Consider the following 6000-nt stretch of genomic DNA (forward strand, 5'->3'; position numbering starts at 1 on the left):
CCATAGTCAAACATATTGATATTTCTGCAATAAATCATGATGAGGTAAATGACAATGATAAATAGCCTCCGATCAGTTCAGAATTGGATTTACTATCAAAAGACTTAAAAAACTTTCAGATTTTAGGACGTTTTGGATTTAGGAATTGCAGAGTTGGGAAGCTATGTATTTGGTTCCACATAAAGGAAAACTTTTAACATATAACTGTCTAAAAAAGAAGTACCTTGGGAGTGCCTGCTACTGGGGCTGGGGTGGGTGGGACAGGTCCTAGCGGAGATGACCAGTTTTCAAATGATTCAAGCATCAAGTGGGAAGCTGAACAAGGAGACTACTACCGAGTTTTTTTTTTTTTTCTAACCTGAGATTCTAGGGTCACACTAGTTGAGGGAGAGGTGGGTTAGAGAAAGGGCATGATCCAGGCATAGTGGTACACGCCTGTAATCCCAATGATTTGAGAGGCTGAGGTAGGAAGATCACAAGTTCAAGGCCAGCCTGGGCAAATTAGGGAGACCCTGTCTCAAAAAAAAAAAAAAAAGGCTGGGGTGTAGTTCAGCGGTAGAGCGTTCATGGGTTCAGTTCCTAGTACCAGAGAGATTGAAAGAGAGAGAGAGTGGGGATGAGAAGAGGGGTTGTCACAATCCTAAGCTTTCACTGTTATATGTCTGTTGAAATTTTAAAGCAAAATAGCACCTGTCCAGTGTTCTCACATGTGGTTGGGAAATGTGTACACAAGCTACTAAATCAGTGAAGATAACAGGCAAGGAACATTTTATAACTCTCAGAGGTTGGATCCCATGTGGTGAAAGATGGTAGCAGAGGGGCTTTCAGAGACCAGCTACCCTGTCCTCATGCTATTCATGGCTGGACACTCCTAAGATGCTTCTGAATTCTCTGTTCCACAAAACACATTTGTAAATGTCTGAATTTAGGCCTGCATGGCTGGGGCCACAGCCTGTTCAGGTGGTGGGCCAGTGATTCTGATAATAGAGAACTTGGCCCAGCTCAGAGATCTTAGTTGGTTGCTGGGGAGGGACGGTGGTGGTTAAAGGGCTTTAGGAATGCCTGACTTGGTGATTATGAGCTGGAACCGGAAGTGGGAAGACAGCCCTTCAGTGCTGGTTGATGCTACTTGCTGTGTTGGTGACCTCTTTGTGGTGCACAGGGCTTCCTGAGTGTTGTCTCTGTTCATTCCTTTTTTTTTTTTTTTTTTTAAAGAAAGAGTGAGAGAGAGAGAGAGAATTTTAATATTTATTTTTTAGTATTTGGCGGACACAACATCTTTGTCTGTATGTGGTGCTGAGGATTGAACCCGGGCCGCACGCATGCCAGGCAAGCGCACTACTGCTTGAGCCACATCCCCAGCCCCTGTTCATTCCTTTTTAATACTATTTGTTTGTTCTGGGGATGGAACCCAGGGCCTCATGCATAAGCTCTACCACTGAACAAGCCCCCTTTTGCCCTTTTAAAACTCATTCTGTCTCCATAGAAACAACTATCAGTGTTGCGTTTCATTTACTGAGGAAGTTCTTTCAATTATCCTCTTGGAGTCACTCAAGCTGTGATTATTGCCACACTCTCTATGTTCCCACACCACTCAACCTGGAAAACGGTGTGTGAGCTTTACTCTCTGAAGCCTTTCTGACCCCCTTTACAAAATCAGGCAAACACTCAGTGGCAAGAGAACAAAGTACACAAGAGGGCAGAGAGCAATAGGACCACAGGGTCAAAAGTCCTTCCAACATTGATTTCTTTCCACTCAAACAAAGTAAGACAAGTTGCACTGGCTCATTTTATTTAGAAAATAAAGATAAGCGCGACAAAGAAAACAAAGATCTCACCACCTGGAGATAAGTACTGTTGATGTTTTCAGCCGGTGGTTTCTAACTGGGTAGCCAGGAGCCCCAGGATTCTGTGGCAGTGCTTCCAAGACCCCCAAAATGGCAATTAGAATTTAATCAAAGAAGTAGAAGAGATTTTGAACATACAAAGCTGCAATAAACAAATGTACAGGCAAGGTGGGGATCAGCAATAATCTCACCTAGATGTATGAACACATGTGTCCCTGGGTCAGCCTCCGGTGCAGGCCCTCCTGCTGTCCCTGTGTTTATCTGCAGATGCCGATTGGCTTGAATCTAGGAGTCAGGAGACTGGAGCAGGTAGAGCTGCAGGGGACCAGAAGGCTCAGGGCCTGCCCTTCTGCATCTGTACATCTACCTCACTGAGAGGTCACAGGCTGTGCAACAAGAAACTACTCTGTAACACACAGCAGTGTGGTCCCATGGTATTCTGGATCATTTTTAGCATTCCTCTTTCATTTTATTATGAGGCATGATAAATACTTCTAAATAGAAATACTTATCAAGAAGTGGTGGGATAATAATGCTGAATTCTACCTCTCCCATTCCCAAGGCCACAGTGTCCTACATCCTGTGGCTCCTCTTGTGCCTGGCTGGTAAACTATCTCATGCCTTTAGAATAGGATCCAGAATGGGGGCTGGGGACATAGCTTAATTGGTAGAGTGCTTGCCTTGCATGTACAAGGACCCGGGTTCAACCCCTAGCACCACAAGGAGAAAAAAAAAGGATCCAGAAATCCAAGGGAAAGATGCATGAGGGTACTCAGTTCCACCCTGTCCTCTAGTCCTGGGAATTGAACCCAGGGTTGCTTTATGATTGAGCTTCATTCCTTTTGTATTTTGTACTTTGAGACAGGGTCTTGCTTAGTTGCCAAGGCTGGCCTTGAACTTGAGATCCTTTTGCCTCAGTCATCCAAATTGCTGGGATCACAGGTGCATGCTGCCATGACTGGCTGTATACTCAGTGTTTAAATGGAAATGCAAAACAGAAAACTTCCTTCCTTCCTTCCTTCCTTCCCTCCTTTTCTTTGTACTGGGAGTTGAATCCAGGAGTGCTCTACCATTGTGCTATCTCCCCAGCCCTTTTAAAAAAAAATCAAAAATTTGGGATAGAATCTCATTAAGTTGCTGAGGCGGGCATGGAATTTGCAATCCTCCTGCCTCAGCCTCCAGAATGGCTGGGATTACAGGTATGTGCCATCATGTTCAAGCTGGATTCTTTTTTTTTTTTATTTATTTTATTTTTTAAAAATATTTATTTATTTTTTTAGTTATCGGCAGACACAACATCTTTGTTGGTATGTGGTGCTGAGGATTGAACCCGGGCCGCACGCATGCCAGACAAGCGCGCTACCACTTGAGCCACATTCCCAGCCCCAGCTGGGTTCTTGAAGGCTTTCAAGACTATGATCTCAGCAGATCTGGGCTGGAGAAATCAGAGGAGAAGTTGAAAAGTTCCTGCACCCAGTCCCCATTATGCCACTCAGACTGGGGGCAGATACTTGAGTACATCTGGGGACTCTGATAAGGACTGTGCTCCTTCCCAGGCACAGCCTGAGGAAATTAGCTGAGATCCTAGTGTCCTCTCCACTTGTGTAGGGAGGGGAGGATGGCACATCTGGGCTGGGAGGGCCCAAGATAGCCAGTCCTCCCTGAGCTCCCTGCAGCCCTCACAGCATGCACCTGCCAGGATCTGAAGGGACTGCTGCTGGGTCAGGATGAGGAGAAGCGGGTGGTGCACAGGCTGAGATTGTGGGAAGAATGTTCTGGGTGGAGGGAATAGCTCTGGGGTGGAGGTTCTGGGCTGGGGGCTCATTTGGCAGGCTGGCAGCAACAAGGGGTGGGACCAGGCAGTGAAGCAGCCAAGGGAGGGACAGAGTAATAGGTGGTGAGGAAGGAGAGGGGTCTGGCGACTAGGCATAGTAGTCGTGTAGTCCAGGGAGAGGACCCTAAGTTTTATTCTCAGAGTTGGTGGGAAACCACTGAAAGTTTTGAAAAGGGAAGTGACATGATCTGGCAGCTTCACTCTAGCTGCTGTGTGGGAAAATGCCTTCGGGAGAGCAAGAGCGGAATTCTGCAGATGATCATGATAATCCAGACTGAGAAGCAGTTTGCCTGTTTCTAGCTGTGCGATCTAAAGCTGCCCGCTGGCTGTGAGCACTTGAAATGTGGCTGGTCTGAACTGAGAGACGCTGTAAGTGTCAACGACTTAGTACAGATTTCAGAAAATAAAATATCACATGGATGGTTTTTAAAATATTGATTTCATGCCAGGCATGGTGGCTCATGCCTATATCCCAGCCTCTTGAGAGGCTGAGACAGGAGGATCACAAGTTAGAGACCAGCCTCAGCAATTTATCGAGGCCCTATGCAGTTTAGTGAGACACTAGGGTGTGGCTCGGTGGTTAAGCACCCTGGGCTCAACTCCCAGGACTCCCCTTCTCCCCCCCAAAATTGATTACAAGTTGAAACCTATTCAAATATTGATTACATGTTGAAATGATACTATTCTGACTATGTTAGGTAAGTTAAAATGTATTACCAAAATTAATCTCACCTTCATTTTACGTCTCAAATCTGGTGGAAGATCTGATCTTAAAACCGTGGCCCTGGTTGGGTTTCGGTTGGACACTGCGGGACCTGAGTGTTAACAGCAGAGTGCCCAGAAATGGCGGGACTCTGCTTTGTCTCTGAAAGTCGCGGAGGAGTGCAGGGGAGAAGCGCTCAGAGCTGTGCAAGTTGTTCATTGGTTTATACAAAATAGGGCTGCTGGGGAAGGAGCGAGTCTGGAGAAAGGAAACTCCTGATTAAGGTTCAGAAATGCGGAGGGAGAGAAGCGGGCAGTTCGAGGTTATTCGTGTTGCGTGGGATGGAGGTGACAGCTCCAGGGGAGGTCTGAGGCACTTCAGCTTTTAGAGCTAGGGAAAAGGGAGAAGGAGGCTGGGAAAGAATGAGGAGCATAGGCAGAAGCCCAGGAGGGTGGCTGGAGGAGGCGAGGCATTGAGGGTGTGGCTATGGGGCATATATTTTGTATCTGGAGAGTGGAGTCTCTGCTTTCTGATCCCCTTGTGAGCCTTGTCCCTCTGCCACACCATTATGCCATGATGTTCTACCTTACTTCAAGCCCTGAGGAATGGAGCTAGGGATCAAACCCAGGGCTTCACACATGCAAGGTAAGAGCTCTATCATGGAGCTAGCCTTCTATGGACTAAGATCTCTGAAACCATGAGTCTTATCCTCCTCTACAATTGGGTCCTTTTAGTCCCAGAAGCAAAAAAAAAAAAAAAAAGAACACACACACACAAAACATTTGGCAGCCCTTCTTGCGCACAGGATTAAAATCCAAACTCTTTAGCAAGACCTTCCATGATTCGACCTGTTTTGGAAGCCTGCAGGAGCTCAACACTTTGTGGACAGGAGGATTTTCTCTTTCCTTGAATGTTTGTCACATTTTTGTGTACACAGTGAAGGTGGTCAAGAAACATCTGGAAGCCTATCAGGGTGTTTTCCATATTCTGTTCAGTTCTTTGTGGCCTGTCTTGGCTTCTCTATTGGAGAATAGCTTCTGGAAGGTGGGGGCAGAGGTGGGTCTGGGTGTACCAGTCGGGCCCCCAGCTGCAGTGACAGCTTTCAGTGTTTAGGCTTCTGAACATTCATGCCCCTGTCAGGTGTGGATACAGGACCCAGGTTTAGAAAAGTGTTTTATTATGAGTGAAGGATGCACAGGCAAAGTAAGATGGGTTACTGCCCTCAGGGCCAGGGTCTGAGCCTCTCAGGCTCCTGCCTAGCCCCAGGCGAATCCTCCAGCCTCCTGTTAATTTGTGGGAATCTCCTCTTCTTTCAACACCCCCTCCCCCAGTGCTTTTTGTTAAGGACAAGTAGAGGTGGTGCATGCCTATAATCCCAGCCCCTCAGGAGCCTGGGCAGGAGGATCACAAGTTCAAGGCTAGCCTCAGCAAATTAGTGAGGTCCTGTCTCAAAATAAAAATGACTGGCCTGGCACGGTGCCACACCCTGTAATCCCAGTGGTTTGGAAGGCTGACGCAGGAGGATCCTGAGTTCAAAGCCAGCCTCAGCAGCAGCGAGGCACTAAGCACTCAGTGAGACCCTGTCTCTAAATAAAATACAAAAAAAAAATAGGGCT

At 46.9% G+C, this 6000-nt stretch overlaps 1 long non-coding RNA gene across 2 annotated transcripts in view; it reads right to left on the reverse strand.

The window, feature by feature from the left end:
• LOC107146527 overlaps nucleotides 1-4810 on the reverse strand; it is a 9657-nt gene extending 4847 nt beyond the window's left edge. The window contains exons 1-2 of one of the 2 annotated variants that reach the window (XR_001504050.2): nucleotides 4414-4810; nucleotides 2039-2233 (exon numbers count right to left, since the gene is read on the reverse strand). This is a non-coding gene — a long non-coding RNA (uncharacterized LOC107146527). The remainder of the gene's footprint in view (nucleotides 1-2038; nucleotides 2234-4413) is intronic. The other variant, XR_007345770.1, reaches the window with a different exon arrangement.
• Nucleotides 4811-6000: the final 1190 nt, after the last annotated feature.

Source organism: Marmota marmota, unplaced genomic scaffold, assembly GCF_001458135.2.
Source record: "Marmota marmota marmota unplaced genomic scaffold, marMar, whole genome shotgun sequence".
NCBI classification, from domain to species: domain Eukaryota; kingdom Metazoa; phylum Chordata; class Mammalia; order Rodentia; family Sciuridae; genus Marmota; species Marmota marmota.